Source organism: Diadema setosum, chromosome 5 (genome assembly GCF_964275005.1).
Source record: "Diadema setosum chromosome 5, eeDiaSeto1, whole genome shotgun sequence".
In the NCBI taxonomy this organism is placed as follows: domain Eukaryota; kingdom Metazoa; phylum Echinodermata; class Echinoidea; order Diadematoida; family Diadematidae; genus Diadema; species Diadema setosum.
In genome coordinates, this window is record NC_092689.1 from 14506129 (window position 1) to 14524636 (window position 18508).

Below are 18508 nucleotides of genomic sequence, written 5' to 3' on the forward strand. Positions count from 1 at the left end.
TACTTCAATACATCGAAGATAAGCTTTAATTTCAACCAAGTGTTTTGACGTAATGCAGACATCGTATGAAAAAACGAAGGGCACATTTACGATAGCGCAAAGTCTCAGCTACAACATATTAAAATCTGGGAGAAATTCACCGAAGCATAAGTGAGCTAGTGCTCGATAAAGATAGTCATGTCAATTTTCATTTCCATAAAAACTGCACTCCCATAGAGTTAACACGTAAACTGGTCAAATTTGACAAGATTACATTCAATCCATTTTTACGAGGTGATGCCGTCATCTAATCAAAATACCGTTATAACGTTAATGAAAGAGCATTTAATAAGCTACAACATACTGAAATCTTGGTGAAAATTGACAAAGGATTAGTGAGATACGCTCGAATGAACTTGAAATTTGATGACGTCATTTTGAAAATTTACTTTTTTTTACGTTATTAAGAAATGTGATATCTTTTAATCATTTTGTCAGCATTGCCACCCCATGAAATGACATGTACAACTCATCAGCTTTCAAAATATGTACAGAAAATGGGGGGTCACCGTCCATCCTGACGAGTAAAATCGGATTTAAAATTGGCAGTTTTTTGGCATAGTTGCACTGTATATCGCCATTGACGCGCGCGCGGAATTTCAACTTTGACGGGCCCGTATGACGTCATATTGAGTCGGTTTGACTTGAAACTTGGTAGAAATATTCCTTGACATTTCAGTCATCCGATGAGTGTAAAAAAACGGGAAATTTCTATTGCATATGAGCTGTGCGTGCGTATATGTGCGCGCGCGTACGCGTCCGTCCAATTTTCTCAATTTTTCAAAAAATGCTCCAAATGATCTGAAACGTGTGCAAAAAAAATTTGAGCTCGATTGGAGCATGTCAACATTTTAACGTGCGCGTACGCGCACGGTTTAAGTGTAAACTGAAATTTGAGAAAATGTGTAGAGTGCGCTTGATTTGAACTATGTGTGACGTAAATTTCATAGAAAAATTCCATTCCATTAATGAGATATTAATGAAAATGTGCTTTCATATAATGACGTCATAGTGACGTCACGGTCCATTGATCACAATGATTTTACAAAATCTGTCGTCTTTGTGACATGATACATATATGGTATAATTTTGAAATTGATAGGCAGAGGACTTTCTGAGTTAATCTCTGCACAACTTTTGTCCAGAAATAAAGAATCAGTACAGATACAGAAGGTGATCCGAAGGATACTCGGATCACCTAACTAGAGATTGTAATTTGTCATCACTGACAAATTAAGGTGATCCGATTTTTTTTTATCAATGATTCGAGTCATGATCGCAATAGGCATGACCATACAAGTTTCATCTGTGTTTAGAGACATTGGCCGTGTGATGACTGTTTGCATTCTCATTTAGCAAAGGGAGTCATATCTGCCATGTTTGGTACCAAATTCTGTATAGGCCCCCTACACTATAACGAAGAAACAGCAACAAATACATATGACCTTTGACCCACCTTTGCACTCCCAAGATTGCATCTGATGAAATAGTGGGTATTTTGTGAAATGATTCTCGCGACATCGTCTATACGTGTGAAAAATATGGGAAAGATAGGACAGGTATTCACCAAGATACAAGATGAAACATTTATGACCTTTGACCCTTATTTACATACCCAAGATGTTGTCCGATCTAGTAGTTGTTATTTTATGAAATAATGTACGTGACATGAACTAAACATGTGCAAAATATGGGGGTGATAGGGCGTGTTTATCTTGAGTTATTGCAAAGAAAGTTGCAGAGAGAAAGAAATATCTCAATACAGCGAAGATAAGCTTTAATTTCAACCAAGTTTTTTATAGTGATCCCGACATCGTATGAAAAAACGAAATGAAACTTACCGATAGCGCAAAGTCTCAGCTACAACATATTAAAATCTGCGAGAAATTCACGGAAGGGTAAGTGAGCTAGTGCTCGATAAAGACAACTATGTCAATTTTCACATTTAAAAAATTCTCTCCCATAGAGATAACACGTCATAACGAAGATACAAAGGGAAGTACATATGACCTTTGACCTCAATTTGCACAGACAAGATGGCATCTGAGTAAAAAGTGGTTATCTTGTGAAATGATCCTTGTAACATGGTCTTTGCGTGTGCAAAATATGGGAATGATAGGACATGTATTCACTAAGATACAGCATGAAACACCTATGACCTTTGACCCTAATTTACATATCCAAGATGGTGTCTGATCAAGTGCTTGTTATTTTATGAAATAATTGACGTGACATGAACTAAAAATGTGCAAAATATGGAAGTGATAGAGGCCGTCTTTCTTGAGTTATTGCACAGAAAGTTGCAGAAAGAACGAAATATCTCAATACATCGAAGATAAGCCTGAATTTCAACCAAAATTTTCGACGTGATTCCGACATCGTATGAAAAAACAAAGGGCACACTTACGGTAGCGTAAAGTCTCAGCTACAACATATCAAAATCTGGGAGAAATTCACCGAAGGGTAAGTGAGCTAGTGCTCGATAAAGATAGTCATGTCAATTTTCATTTCCAGAAAAACTGCACTCCCATAGAGATAACACGTAAACTGGTCAAATTTGACAAGATTACTTTCAATCCATTTTTACGAAGTGATACCGTTATCCAATCAAAATGTTGTAATTTTATGTTTGAAAGAACATTAAATAAGCTACATCATACTGAAATCTGGGTGAAAATTGACAGAAGACTCGTGAGATACGCCTGAATGAACTTGAAATATGATGACGTCATTTTGAAAATTTACTTTTTTTACTTTATTAAGAAATTTGATATCTTTTAATCATTTTGTCAGCATTGCCACCCCATGAAATGACATGTACAACTCATCAGCTTTCAAAATGTGTACAGAAAATGGGGGGTCACCGTCCATCCTGACGAGTAAAATCGGATTTAAAATTGTCATTTTTTTGGCATAGTTGCACTGTATATCGCCATTGACGCGCGCGCGGAATTTCAACTTTGACGGGCCCGTATGACGTCATATTGCGTCGGATTGACTTGAAACTTGGTAGACATATTCCTTGACATTTCAGGCAGCCGATAAGTGTGAAAAACCGGGAAATTTCTATTGCATATGAGCTGTGCGTGCGTATATGCGCGCGCGCGTACGCGTCCGTCCAAATTTTTCAATTTTTCAAAAAATGCTCCAAATGGTCTGAAACGTGTGCAAAAAAAATTTGAGCTCGATTTGAGCATACAAATATTTCAACGCGCGCGTACGCGCACGTTTTAAGGCATAGATGAATTTTGAGAATATGAGTAGAATGCACTTGACCTGAAATATATGTGACGTAAATTTCATTGAAAAAATCCATTCCATTAATGAGATATGATTGAGAATGTGTTTTCATATAATGACGTCATAGTGACGTCACGGTCGACTGATCACCATGATTTTAGTTCGATTGCCGTCTTTGGGAGACGATACATATATGGTATAAGTTTGACATTGAAAGGCAATGCACTTTCTGAGCTAACCTCTGCACAAATTTTGTCCAGAAACAAAGAAAGAACTAGAGATTGTAATTTGTCATCACTGACAAATTAAGGTGATCCGATTTTTTTTTATCAATGATTCGAGTCCTGATCGCAATAGGCATGACCATACAAGTTTCATCTGTGTTTAGAGACATTGGCCGTGTGATGTTTGCATTCTCATTTAGCAAAGGGAGTCGTATCTGCCATCATTGGTACCAAATTCTGTATACACTGAATAACGAAGATACAGCAACGAATACACAAGACCTTTGACCCACCTTTACACTCCCAAGATGGCATCTGAGGAAAAAGTGGTTATTTTGTGAAATGATTCTTGCGACATCGTCTATATACGTGTGCAAAATATGGCAAAGATAGGACAGGTATTCACCAAGATACAAAATGCAACATTTATGACCTTTGACCCTTATTTACATACCCAAGATATTGTCCAATCAAGTAATTGTTATTTCATGAAATAATGTACGTGACATGAACTAAACATGTGCAAAATATGGGGGTGATAGGGCGTGTTTTTCTTGAGTTATTACAAAGAAAGTTGCAGAAAGAAAGAACTATCTAAATACATCGAAGATAAGATTTATTTTTTATCAAGATTTTTAATGTGATTCTGACATCGTATGAATAAACGAAGGGCATATAACGATAGTGCAAAGTCTCAGTTACAACATATTAAAATCTGGGAGAAATTCACCGAAGGGTAAGTGAGCTAGTGCTCGATAAAGACGATCATGTCAATTTTCACATTAAAAAAAATTCCGTCCCATAGAGATAACACGTCATAACGAAGATACAGAAAGAAGTACATATGACATTTGACCCCAATTTGCACAGACAAGATGGCATCTGAGCAAAAAGTGGTTATTTTGTGATATGATCCTTGTAACATCGTTTTTACGTGTGCAAAATATGGGAACGATAGGACATGTATTCACCAAGATACAGGATGAAACATGTATGACCTTTGACCCTAATTTACATACCCAAGATGGTGTCTGATCAAGTAGTTGTTATTTTATGAAATAATGTACGTGACATGAACTAAACATGTGCAAAATATGGGATCAATAGACAATGTTGTTGTTCATCTATCGCACAGAAAGTAGTAGAAAGAAAGAAAAATAAAGAAAAAAATATGTTATTTTATAGAAATTTGAAGGAGAAGCATAAATAAATCAGAAAAAGATAAAGTTATGAAGGGAGATTAAGACTAACTAAAGAAAAAGAAGAAAAAAGTGTTTAAAAAAAATAAAAAAAAATATTGGCAGGGGTGAGGCTCGAACCAGGGACCTTAGGATTACGAGTCGGATGCGCTATGCAATGACCTATTTCATGCTCCATAGGCCCTGTGTATTAAGCAAAATGACGCTGCATCGAAGCCACGTGCCATTTTTCAACCAAGTTTATCGACGTGATGCCGACATCGTATGAAAAAATGGAGGGCACACATACGATAGCCCAAAGTCTCAGCTACAACATACTAAAATCTGGGAGAAATTCACCGAAGCATAAGTGAGCTAGTGCTCGAAAAAGAGAGTCATGTCAATTTTCACTGCCAGAAAAACTGCTCTCCCATAGAGATAACACGTAAACTGGTCAAATTTGACAATATTACATTCAATCCATTTTTACGAGGTGATGCCGTCATCCAATCAAAATGTTGTAATTATATTAATGAAAGATCATTTAATAAGCTACAACATACTGAAATTTGGGTGTAAATTGGCAAAGGATAAGTGAGATACGCTCGAGTAAACTTGAAATTTGATGACGTCATTTTGAAAATTTACTTTTTTTACTTTATTAAGAAATTTGATATCTTTTAATCATTTTGCCAGCATCGCCAATCCATGAAATGACATGTACAACTCATCAGCTTTCAGAATATGTGAAGAAAATGGGAGGTTACCGTCCATCCTGACGAGTAAAATCGAATTTAAAATTTGCGTTTTTTTGGCATCGTTGCACTGTATATCGCCATTGACGCGCGCGCGGAATTTCAACTTTGACGGGCCCGTATGACATCATATTGAGTCGGATTGACTTGAAACTTGGTAGAAATATTCCTTGACATTTTAGGCATCCGATAAATGTAAAAAAACGGGAAATTTCCATTGCAAATGAGCTGTGTGTGCGAATATGTGCGCGCGCGTACGCGTCCGTCCAATTTTTTCAATTTTTCAAAAAATGCTCCAAATGCTCTTAAACGTGTGCAAAAAAAATTTGAGCTCGATTTGAGCATACAAATATTTCAACGCGCGCGTACGCGCACGTTTGAAGAGAAAATATGAATTTTGATAATATGAGTAAAATGCGCATAAATTGAAATGTATGTGACGTAAATTTCATTGCAAAATTCTATTCCATTAATGAGATATGAATGAAAATGTGTTTTCATATAATGACGTCATAGTGACGTCACGGTCGACTGATCACTATGATTTTACTTGATCTGCCGTCTTTGGGACATGATACATATATGGTATAAGTTTGACATTGAAAGGCAATGCACTTTCTGAGCTAACCGCTGCACAAATTTTGGTTAGAAATAAAGAAGAATAAAAAGAAGAACTAGAGATTGTAATTTGTCATCACTGACAAATTAAGGTGATCCGATTTTTTTTTAATCAATGATTCGAGTCCTGATCGCAGTAGGCATGACCATACAAGTTTCATCTGTGTTTAGAGACATTGGCCGTGTGATGTTTGCATTCTCATTTAGCAAAGGGAGTCATATCTGCCATGTTAGGTACCAAATTCTGTATACACTATAAGGAAGACACAGCAACAAGCACATATGACCTTTGACCCACCTTTGCACTCCCAAGATTGCATCTGATGAAATAGTGGTTATTTTGTGAAATGATTCTCGCGATATCGTCTGTACGTGTGAAAAATATGGGAAAGATAGGACAGGTATTCACCAAGATACAAGATGAAACATTTATGACCTTTGACCCTAATTTACATACCCAAGATGTTGTCCGATCTAGTAGTTGTTATTTTATGAAATAATGTACGTGACATGAACTAAACATGTGCAAAATATGGGGGTGATAGGGGGTGTTTTTCTTGAGTTATTGCAAAGAAAGTTGCAGAAAGAAGAAATATATCAATACATAGAAGATAAGCTTTAATTTCAAGCAAGTTTTTTATCGTAATCTCGACATCGTATGAAGAAACGAAGGTCAACTGAACGATAGCGCAAAGTCTCAGCTACCACATATTAAAATCTGGGAGAAATTCACCGAAGGGTAAGTGAGCTAGTGCTCGATAAAGACAATCACGTCAATTTTCACATTTAAAAAAATTCCCTCCCGTAGAGATAACACGTCATAACGAAGATACAAAAAGAAGTACATATGACCTTTGACCTCAATTTGCACAGACAAGATGGCATCTGAGTAAAAAGTAGTTATCTTGTGAAATGATCCTTGTAACATGGTCTTTGCGTGTGCAAAATATGGGAAAGATAGGACATGTATTCACTAAGATACAGGATGAAACACTTATGACCTTTGACCCTAATTTACATACCCAAGATGGTGTCCGATCAAGTAGTTGTTATTTTATGAAATGATTTACGTGACATGAACTAAACATGTGCAAAATATGGAAGTGATAAAGGCCGTTTTTCTTGAGTTATTGCAAAGAAAGTTGCAGAAAGAAAGAAATATCTCAATACATCGAAGATAAGCCTGAATTTCAACCAAAATTTTTGACGTGATCCCGACATCGTATGAAAAAACAAAGGGCACATTAACGGTAGCGTAAAGTCTCAGCTACAACATATTAAAATCTGGGAGAAATTTACCAAAGGGTAAGTGAGCTAGTGCTCGATAAAGATAGTCATGTCAATTTTCATTTCCAGAAAAACTGCACTCCCATAGAGATAACACGTAAACTGGTCAAATTTGACAAGATTACTTTCAATCCATTTTTACGAGGTGATACCGTCATCCAATCAAAATGTTGTAATTTTATGTTTAAAAGAACATTAAATAAGCTACATCATACTGAAATCTGGGTGAAAATTGACAAAGGACTAGTGAGATGCGCTCGAATAAACTTGAAATTTGATGACGTCATTTTGAAAATTTACTTTTTTTACTTTATTAAGAAATTTGATATCTTTTAATCATTTTGTCAGTATTGCCACCCCATGAAATGACATGTACAACTCATCAGCTTTCAAAATATGTACAGAAAATGGGGGGTCACCGTCCATCCTGACGAGTAAAATCAGATTTAAAATTGGCAGTTTTTTGGCATAGTTGCACTGTATATCGCCATTGACGCGCGCGCGGAATTTCAACTTTGACAGGCCCGAATGACGTCATATTGAGTCGGATTGACTTGAAACTTGGTATAAATATTCCTTTACATTTCAGACATCGGATCAAAGTGAAAAAACTGGAAATTTCAATTGCATATGAGCTGTGCGTGCGTATATGCGCGCGCGCGTACGCGTCCGTCCAATTTTTTTAATTTTTCAAAAAATGTTCCAAATGGTCTGAAACGTGTGCAAAAAAAATTTGAGCTCGATTGGAGCATACAAATATTTCAACGCGCGCGTACGCGCACGTTTTAAGAGAAAATTGAATTTTGAGAACATGAGTAGAATGCGCATAATTTGAAATATATGTGACGTAAATTTCATTGAAAAATTCTATTCCATTAATGAGATATGATTGAGAATGTGTTTTCATATAATGACGTCATAGTGACGTCACGGTCAACTGATCACAATGATGCATAAGATTTGTTGTCTTTAGGACATGATGCATATATGGTATAATTTTGAAATTGATAGGCAGAGGACTTTCTGAGCTAACCTCTGCACAACTTTTGGGGAGAAATAAAGAAATAAAGAAGAAGAATAAAGAATCAGTACAGATACAGAAGGTGATCCGAGAGGATACTCGGATCACCTAACAAAGAATCAGTACAGATACAGAAGGTGATCCGAGAGGATACTCGGATCACCTAAAGATTCCGTACAGATACAGAAGGTGATCCGAGAGGATACTCGGATCACCTAACAAAGAATCCGTACAGATACAGAAGGTGATCCGAGAGGATTCTCGGATCACCTAATAATAATAATAATAATAATAATAATAAAGGACATTTATATTGCACAGCCACTATAATAATATACTTTACTGCGCATTACAAAATGACATGCATACAAGAAATTCAAACAGAAAATACATTACTTCAAGAGATGACTTGATATTGTATTTGGGTGTGGGAGGGGTGTTTGAAAGTTTTGATGTCTTTTTTTTTTCTGTAAATTTAATAAGCATTGCTTTATCATAAATATCTCCTTAACATAACCCAGTAAGTCATGAATATCGCTGAACAATGACAGCGTAACCACAGTTTGTCTATTCCATGACTGCAAGTAATATTTTCTTACTCTAATGTTTAACTTTTCGATCTATATTGTATTTTATTTGTGGTATAGTGATGTTATATGTGACCCTCCACCACAAAACACACAAAAAGTCGCCACGCATGAAATTTTAGTTGAGAGCATATTTTGAAAGAGCAGACTTTAAGCTTTAAAATGATGTATTACTCAAATCAAATGGACTCTCCTAACCTATCTAAATAGTGGAAAGAATGCACACACTCAGAAAAAGTGTAAACTGAGAAAAGAGGCTCTGAAGTACAGTGTCTATTCAAGCGCTTAATCTTTATCAAGCCGTGCTGGTTGCGATGCGATGAATGGGACAAAAAACAGGATGGAAACCACCGGAGTAACAACAATGAGGGGATTATCAGATTAAACTGAAATTAATAATAACAATAATAATAACGATAATAATAATGATAATAATAATGATAATAATGATAATAATAATACTAATGATAATAATAATGATAATAATAATAGTAATAGTAGTAGTAGTAATAATAATAATAATAATGATAAAGCCTTATTTACCCAGGGTCAAGATCGGCTCGGTTGACCCATTTCACCTATTTTCAATCCTCAAACAAAATCAGTGTGTGCGACTTTTTGTTCGTTTTGTGATGCACGGTCACAATACATTCTTTACATTGATGACGTTTACTCATATTTGAGTTGCACAAAAAATTCAAACTTCAAGTTCAAAATTTCATATATCTTTTATTATTGTAAAGCAAATTAAAGGATTACGATTTTTTTTCACAACTTGTACGTAATACAATTTCAGTTTTCCCCAGTCATTGCCAGTATACAATGTAAGACAGTCCAAAATGATTATTGTAGTCCGGTTTGGGCAAATGCCTCCAAATCTTACCTTTCGCAATTACAAATACTACAAAATAGATCACTTCGTATTGTTATGAATGTTGATTATATGCATCCTTCTGATAATTTATATGATACATTGAAATTAGATCGGCTACGTATAAGATGGGCTAAACAACTAGCATGTACAATGTACCGTTCATTACATGAATTATACCCTCCCTATTTAAATCAAATGTTTTGTTTTCGACAGACTGCTTATAGCACAAGGTCCGGCCCATTCAAATTGAAACTCATTCAACCGAAGACCAACTATGGTAAACGGTCCCTATGTTATCGAGGGGCCAAACTTTGGAATGAGCTTAATTATCCCTCTTCAGCAATTGTATCAATTGAAGCATTCAAACGTTACGTAAATCACAGCCCCGACATACCCATTTTTGCAGGATAATGTGTCAACGCAATTAGTAGATTATTTGAGATTGTACGAGAACGATATTTCTCTCCCATCCCCCACCCGCATTCCCCGATTTTTGATGTTGATTATATCATATTTGTTTCTAATTTCTTAGTATGTAGGTGTTTTTTCCCCCATTAGTTAAATTGTATAGCTCATGCCATTCTGGCTTTTTATGTAATTTTAGTTGTATATGATTGATTGATTGATTTGTTGTTTGTACTGATGGCATGTTTTGTATTTTGGTTGGACCCCAGTGAAAACCAGCTTTTAGCTGACCAGGGCAATCCATCCAATGAGTGGAGAATGAATAAATAAAATAAATAAATAAATAAAATAAAATGTAATAACCTTGCTGTCATAATACACTGACTTAGCAGGAATCGTAAGAGAAAACCAAATTGTCCATAATTATTAATAACAATCTGTAACTATCCGTAACTATCCGAAAATATCCGCAACTCTCCGCAAGTGTTCAGAACTATTATGTGCCAATTCGTAAGAATATCCGCAAGTGGACGCAAGTATACGCATCTGGTCGTATCTGTCCGTATCGCCCGCATTTTATGTCCGCATGTTTTGTACAAATTTCTGGTGACGGCAAAGGATCCGCGGGGGTCCGCGGAAAAAATGACTTTTTTGGACGTAACGCCGGACGCAGAGCATTATGTGACTGGGGCTAGTACTCCTTCCCGCAAGCCGCACCGTCCTGTACGTGACTTATGCGAAGAACCGGCGGGCTCGTGGAAGGGGGCGATTCGATGCGATGGAAACAGAATTAGTCCGTTCGTCGAGTGTATACGATATTATATACCCGTCTCTGTTCACCCCTCCCTCTACGCTGTTTAGATTGACCAGGAACGAGGCGATGTGGGGAAAGCGCAGAAAGAGCAGAACAATCAGAGCAGTACAAGGCAAGCAGAACGCTTGTTGGTCAGGTATTGTTAGACTCGCCCAAAGCAACCACCACTGGTGAAATGAGAAAGTAGATAGTCAATTTGCTGGCTGCGCGCATTGTTATGAAAACGACTCCCAGATCGTAGCAAGACTGGAATCTGCAGATCACAACCAATGACAATTAGAACTCTTGTATACAGTCTTTAGGGATTTCAGAAGTATAGGGAGTGAAAACCAACAAGAAGACGCATGCAAACGGAAATCAAATAGAAACATTAGTAGTCCGAATGGAGGTGGGGGAGGGGAAAACGGGGGGGTGGGGGGGGGTTGAGACCGAAATTGGCAACCAAAGAGTCGTAATTAGTATCTGCGAATTGACCAAACTTGCATGACGAGGAAGAAAAAAAAAAATATCTTACTATGAATGCTTTGAAACCTTGCGCTTTATACCCTTATATCCAGTCGTGATTTGTTTTTATTCAGAGATCAGAACAAACCGCCTGGAGAGGCGACTAGGATGCCTGACGGACAGAACGACAACGATTTGTTCTTCTTTTGTTCAGATGCAGAGAACAAAGGTCATTGGTGTGCGGATCATTTGTCAACAATATCCTGAAGAGCGCAAGCAAAGTGAATAATTAACCCTGAATGGAGGTGTTGGTCGGGTTTCGTCCATACGGATCAATAGAGTGGTTCAAAGGGGAAAGGTGTTGGAACTTCCTTGTGGGCTGCGAATCATCTTTGTATTGTCACATCTGTTGAAGTGACGTGACATGATGAAAAAAAAACTTTAACAATTTCACAAAGACTATATACAAACAAATGTGTTCCAACTATAGGACGGAGTCTATCTACATTGATGGTCGTGTCCTCTTATTTTTCGTAAATCTAGCATTTTCTGTTCAAAAAGATGAAACGAAGCGAGAGAGCGTGGCACATAAAAGTAGCGAATATAAACTTATATCAAGGCAAACACAGGACAACATGGACAACCAATTCAGCAAGGAAGATAAGAATCGGTCCACGGCAATAAACAGTTCAGTAGCGGATCAAGTAAATGAGAAATCGGAATAACTATAATAACTTTTTCTGACATCGAATTTCAGCTTCTCAATTTTAAACGTTCACAATTTATATGAACTGTTGAACAGTGATACAAATTATTAAAGATACAGTAATACTCTGGTAATCCCGAAAAAGAAAATCTTATAAAATCCAATTGGAGCGTTTTGTTAAAAACTGACAAATGATTTGAATTTTCAGAGATAAAAAGTTAAAACCACGAAGTTTGATTGGCCATTATAAAATCTCGGACAGTCTGCAGTAGAAAGTATCTCGGACAGTCTGCAGTAGAAACTGAAGACATCACGTTGGTGACGTAAGTCCTCTCGTATATTGTCCCTTGATCAGGAGTAGATTAACACACAAAGGAGAGTGCTGGAAAAGAAATATTTGCCAACCTGCCGCAATCGATCATGAATTGATTTGAAGCCGATCGGTAAACAGCTTAACCTCGCACTTAACTATGTGTACAAATCAAATACAAAGGAATAGCAAGTATGAGTCCGGGAATATACACAATAGATATAACAACGGGAAAGGAAAACTGCGAAGCCTTGTTAAAGTGAGAGAGGGGGAAAGGAGAAGGAGGGATCGAAACAGCTATAGAGAAAGGGAGAGAGAGAGAGAGACAGACAGACAGACAGAGAGACAGACAGAGAGAGACCGACTGGAAGAGAGACATAGAGACAGAGAGAGAGAGAGAAAGAGAAAGAAAGAAAGAAGGAAAAACAGAAAGAGAGAGACATCAATACATGTATCATAGGACACACGGGTGTTCTATCACGTGGTCTGCTCCCACTTCGTCTAATAGCCATTAATTTATATAGTCTCAACGCAAATGTTCTAATTCCGTTTCGTCTACAACCAGTTCGTCTGATGACCAGTTAGTCCAATTGCCACATGTCTCATTACCAGTTGGTCTACTTCCAGATTGGCTATAATATGCCCATTTCGTCTAATACCCACAGTTTATTATACAAAATGGGAAAAAGTATTAGGGGACAAAATTGCAATTAGACCATATGGTCATTAGACGAAACGATTATTAGCCAAACTGGGCTTTAGACCAAGTGAGAAGTAGACCAAACGGACATTAGACGAAATTTACAGTAGACCAGAGTTTACACGTAGTGGTGTTAGACGAACTGTGAAGTATACTATAAAGTATACACCATCTGACATTAGACCAAGTGGCAATAAACCCTAATCAAACCTACTCAATCTCTGTTCGCCTTGGTACTCGTGTCCGGTTTATTGCCACTTGGTCTAAGTACCGAGGCGAACAGAGATTGAGTAATAGGTTTGAGTATTGCCTTTCATAGAAGAACACCGGATCTGTCTTCAGGATTTAAATGTCGACTTACAAGTACCAAAATACATCTACCATTCTGTTTAGTACTGTATGTGTGCATTTTGAATGCACTGTAGCTGTTCGTCGTAACTTTGAAAGTAGTAACCAAGAGTTCTCTTGATCGCTTTTCCCAAACGATGTCTCGTGGGTGATAAATGAAAAAGATAAAAATAAATCACAGAAACAATCATGTACTATGTCTGTGTATTTTTTCACAGTTTTTGCATAGGATGATACACCATATTTGGTTTTGTTTTTGTTTTGTTTTTGTTTTGTTTGTTTTTTGTCAGCGAGGGGCTCTTTCAAATTAAACGAAGGTTGTTGTTTTTTTTAATTGTAAAATCGTACTTAATTTGTGTGTGTGTGTGGGGGGGGGGGGGGGGGGGTTCCCACAAGGAATAAAATCGTTTGTCCATATCCGCCATTGCTGGTTTTTATGTAAAAAGAGGAATTTATTCCGAACAAAGTATACATGTTTATTCAATGAAAGCACACACTAGCAGAACACATCCGCGAATTAATTTAAGGAAAAATTGGACAGTTCTTTCAAATTTCATAAATTGTTAAAACTTTGGTTAATACTCTGTACCATTATCTCACCCGATAAGAACCGTACAACAGTTCTTATAGTAACGTTATAATAGTGGAACGATGTACAGAAAAATATAAAGAGGATTTAGCATACTTACGGGTACCATGGTCGTTATTCGGAAGGTACGTTAATCTGAAAATGAAATAAGGTCCCTTATTAAGAAACACACAAATTTCGTATACCTAGAGGTTCGTCAATCCGAAAATGAAAAGGGCTCGTTAATCCGAATGTTTGTGGCATTATTACTGTGGCTTGTAATTCCGAAAATAGAATAAGTTTCGTTATTCCGAAACAAACAAATTTCGTATACGTAGAAGTTCGATAATCCGGAAAAAGAAAAAGGCTCGTGAATTCGGACATTTAATGTGCCATTAATCCTAAGGTTTGTAATTCCTATTATGAAATAAGGTTTGTTATTCCGAAGGTTTGTTTATCCGAAAATGAAATAACGTTCGTTAATCCGAAATGGAAAGACGTTGCGTACTTAATAACAGTCGGAACTACGAACCTTTATAGTTTCGCTTCCGGATGAACGAACCTCCGTAATGACGAGCATTTATTCATTTTCGAATTAACGAACCTCCTGAATATCAAGCGAACCTTATTTCATTTTCGCATTAACGAACTTTCGGAATAACGAACCTTTGGAATAATGGACTGTATCATAGTTTTATGCGCATTTTTTTTTAATATAAAAAGTATACACATTCTATCGACTTGTTACTGATATAGGCCTATAAGGAACAGTCGTGGCTGAGCGATTAAGACGAAATCCCGTGCACGCATAAGGTTCGAGTCACGTCAGCTCTGACAGTATAATGCCATTTGGCAAGGCATCTATATACAATTATATCCTCATTGCCATGTCTTTGGGAGGGGGATTTATAAAGACGTTTATGCAGTGTGTAGGAGAGTCGTACGCTATTCACGTACAAGTATACCCACTTCACTTCTCTCGTGAAAATTTGGGAAAATCCCGAAAAGTGTTCAAACATACATACTGATATACTCTTGTGGTGAGGCCCACGTACGGGTCACACTCACTATAAGTTGTCTTTTTACTGCATTAACAGATTATATAGGAGATCGTCAAATATCAACAATCATAATGTTAAGGGTAATACTATTCCTCCTGCCTTCTGCAGGAGGTACATTGTATAAGTCTATTTCTAGACAATTGAAAATAATGTATTTACTTTTTTAGCTTTCTTATCCAGCTGTAACGACATGTTGCTTTTACCAAAACTTTTAGAAGTCACAACGTTTGAAAGATTTTCCTCAAATTTAACTGATGTCTCCTACTTCTTCGTTTACACTTCATTCGTACGTGTTCTGGAGCATTTAAACTCCCAGAATGAAGCAGATGCAAATCCATAAGAATTTGATACATATTATGACAATATTTATTCCAATGTGTATTGGCAACCTACGATAATACTTGTCATGTCATGTTCCGCAGATAATATTCTCTACTTATCTCTCTCTCTCTCTTATGTGTGTGTGTGTGTGTGTGTGTGTGTGTATGTGTGTGTGTGTATTTGTTCTTCTTCACTCTAAGAATAGGCAGGGAGGTGTAACCTCCCCGGAACAGGCTTCTAATTTTACACGGATTTGAGGAGGGGGGGGGGGGGGGGGGGGCTAACGGGGTAGTCAATTTTTGACTAAACGCGAATGGAAAGAAGCTCATTAAAGTCTAATTATTGGATCTGCCTTCAGCACGCAAGTACAACGCATGTGTACACCTGTTTTCTCACCATCTTTATCAATGTCTCTCTTCCTCGCTATCTCTATCTCACTGTCATTTTTGTCACTCTGAGAACCAGCTTTTAAATTCACGCGGATATGATGGCGAGATTATAGGCACCATTATATCATAGAGTCATTGGTGCTTTTGACGGAGACCTCCGGATGATTTTCAGACTTTTATATTTGAACAACAATAAATTCGTCATACTGGGTACAGAGCTTCAGAGCTATAGTGATTGGGATGAGGAATAAGAATGTTTTCAAAATACATTTTATAACAAATCATAAGGAACAAGGATTAAGACATGGCAGCGTCACCATAAGAATTCATTAGAAGGGGCTCAATTATTGATGGGAAAGAACGAAGGAAAAAAGCATGCATGAATTTTATACAGGTGAACGTGCCGCGCAAGCGATATTATAACGGAATTACATTGCTACACATCTGAAATGTGTGATCCTCCATTATGTCATCATCCTTGTTCAGTGCATTTTTTTTCCAAGGGAACATGACTATTTGGTTTTGTCTTCTCAGGGACTACAATAAATTCCAAAATCTATTTATGGAGCTGTCGATTTATGTGTGCTACATTATGTGATATTAAATCATCTCGATTGCACTTGTAAAGCAATTATCTCCTTTACATTCAATGGACCTAGCGTGTAGGAGTGACTAATTGCGCTTCAGTCAATCTGCGCTAGACACTGACTGGGTCTTATTAGGCACTGTAACAAACAACGCAATTTCCATGGTTCTCTTTCACACAGCCCCGGTCACACTGTAGAGATGAGGCTGTATTCGCATCTCAGCGAGCGCGCAACACGGATAGTTTCTCTGACGGGAGTGTAAAACCGCGCAAACACGACGAACGGCACACTTAGCATGCTCAGTCATGCTCTATCGAAACCAGCAGCTCATTTATTTCATTTTTTCCGACAGGTATTTCCCCACCTTCTTTGATCACATACATTTTTGGCGACAATATTCATCACACTCCATTGAAGACAATTATTGTTGATCGGCAAGTGACTCGACAGAAACATACTGTCGTCGGTTTTCAACACTTTTAAGGTGAGTGTCATGACATTTTCGTTATCTTATCACATCTCGTAGATGATACATGTCTTTAATTTCATAAGAAGTTTGATTTTCTAATTTTTACCTCTTCCCCCACTTGTTTGAAAGTTCCTCTCATCATGTTGTTGATACTTTTGCATCGCTATTTTGCTTCTTCTCTCCCTTTCGCTATCCTCTCTGTCTTTATTACATGCTCTCTCTTACTTTTTTTCCTACACGTAATTTCACAACGCTACAATCATAATAACAATCAATCTTTGTAGTGATATTCCTATTTTATCATCTCTATTAACAGCCTGGTTACATCAACATATTTTCTCTCTCTCTGCAACGCTCCTGTGGTTGCTATCGTTTTATCCTATTAGCCATCATCACGTATTATTCCTTGGAATGATTAATATTGAAGCTTGTGAACATGAAATATCCAAACCAATGAAAATAAGACGCTTATTTCATTTTTTTAATGTTCCTCTATAAGGTCACAACGATGTTGCGGTCCCATCTACTTTTTCATGGTCATCGCATGTTAGTTTTATTTAAAAAAAAAGAGCGAGCAGACCTAATTCTTCTTTGTCTCAGAGGTAATTCTAATAATTTGAATAACTTTCCCTATCGCTTTCTTTCCCTTCATCCCCCCCCTTTTTTTTTTGCCATAGTCGCGGACTTCTTAGATTGCTAATGTTGGCAATATCAATCTGATATCAATATCAGTTGGGAATATCAATCTATAACATTTAGCTTATTTTACGAGTGTCTGTGCAGTGTTTCTGTACACACTTATGATATTCATGTTTTGATACCTGTGATACCCGAAGAAATTGTCTGCATCCATTACTTGAACAAAGAAAACTTAAATGAACGAATTAAAAAGTTCGTTTTACGAACCTGGTATTTGAACCTTTTCTACACATCAAAGTGGGATGTTCTATATACATCAAAGGCAACTCATTAAATTCAAAATCAACTCCATGTATACAGAAAAGTAATTTGGGGTTAGAGTATCCAAATGGTCTGAGTCACGTGGAGAGCTGTTGAAGGCCCACGGAGAAACTCTTTCAAGAGCTCATCGACTGACTAATGTCAGTGTCAATATTGACATTGCTTGCGCTTAAAACTCTTCAAGAGCTTTCTCTTTCTTCGGGAGTGCCCTCCATTGTACCGTCGCTCGAAAACATGCGGAAATTGAACTTTCTACGGGATGTAGAGCAATTAACAAATGGGCAATTCTTCCTTTAAAAGGGTGTTAATATAGAACCATGGAGCTACAAGAGATAAAACACATGCAACAAATGATGAAAAAAAAAATCAATATTACACGTTTTACCTGCGCGAGCTAATGTCCCTAAAGTGTGTTGCGTATCACGCACAAATTACAAATGGAACAAACAAAGAAAATAGACACACACACACACACACGCAGGGTGTTTTAACCCGGTGAAGTGGTCCCCCACCTCACATCCAACTGGACCCCATGGAAGACCAGCTTAACGTAGCTGAATATGGGCTATCCAGCCATCTTCTCAGATGTGGAAAATGAACAAA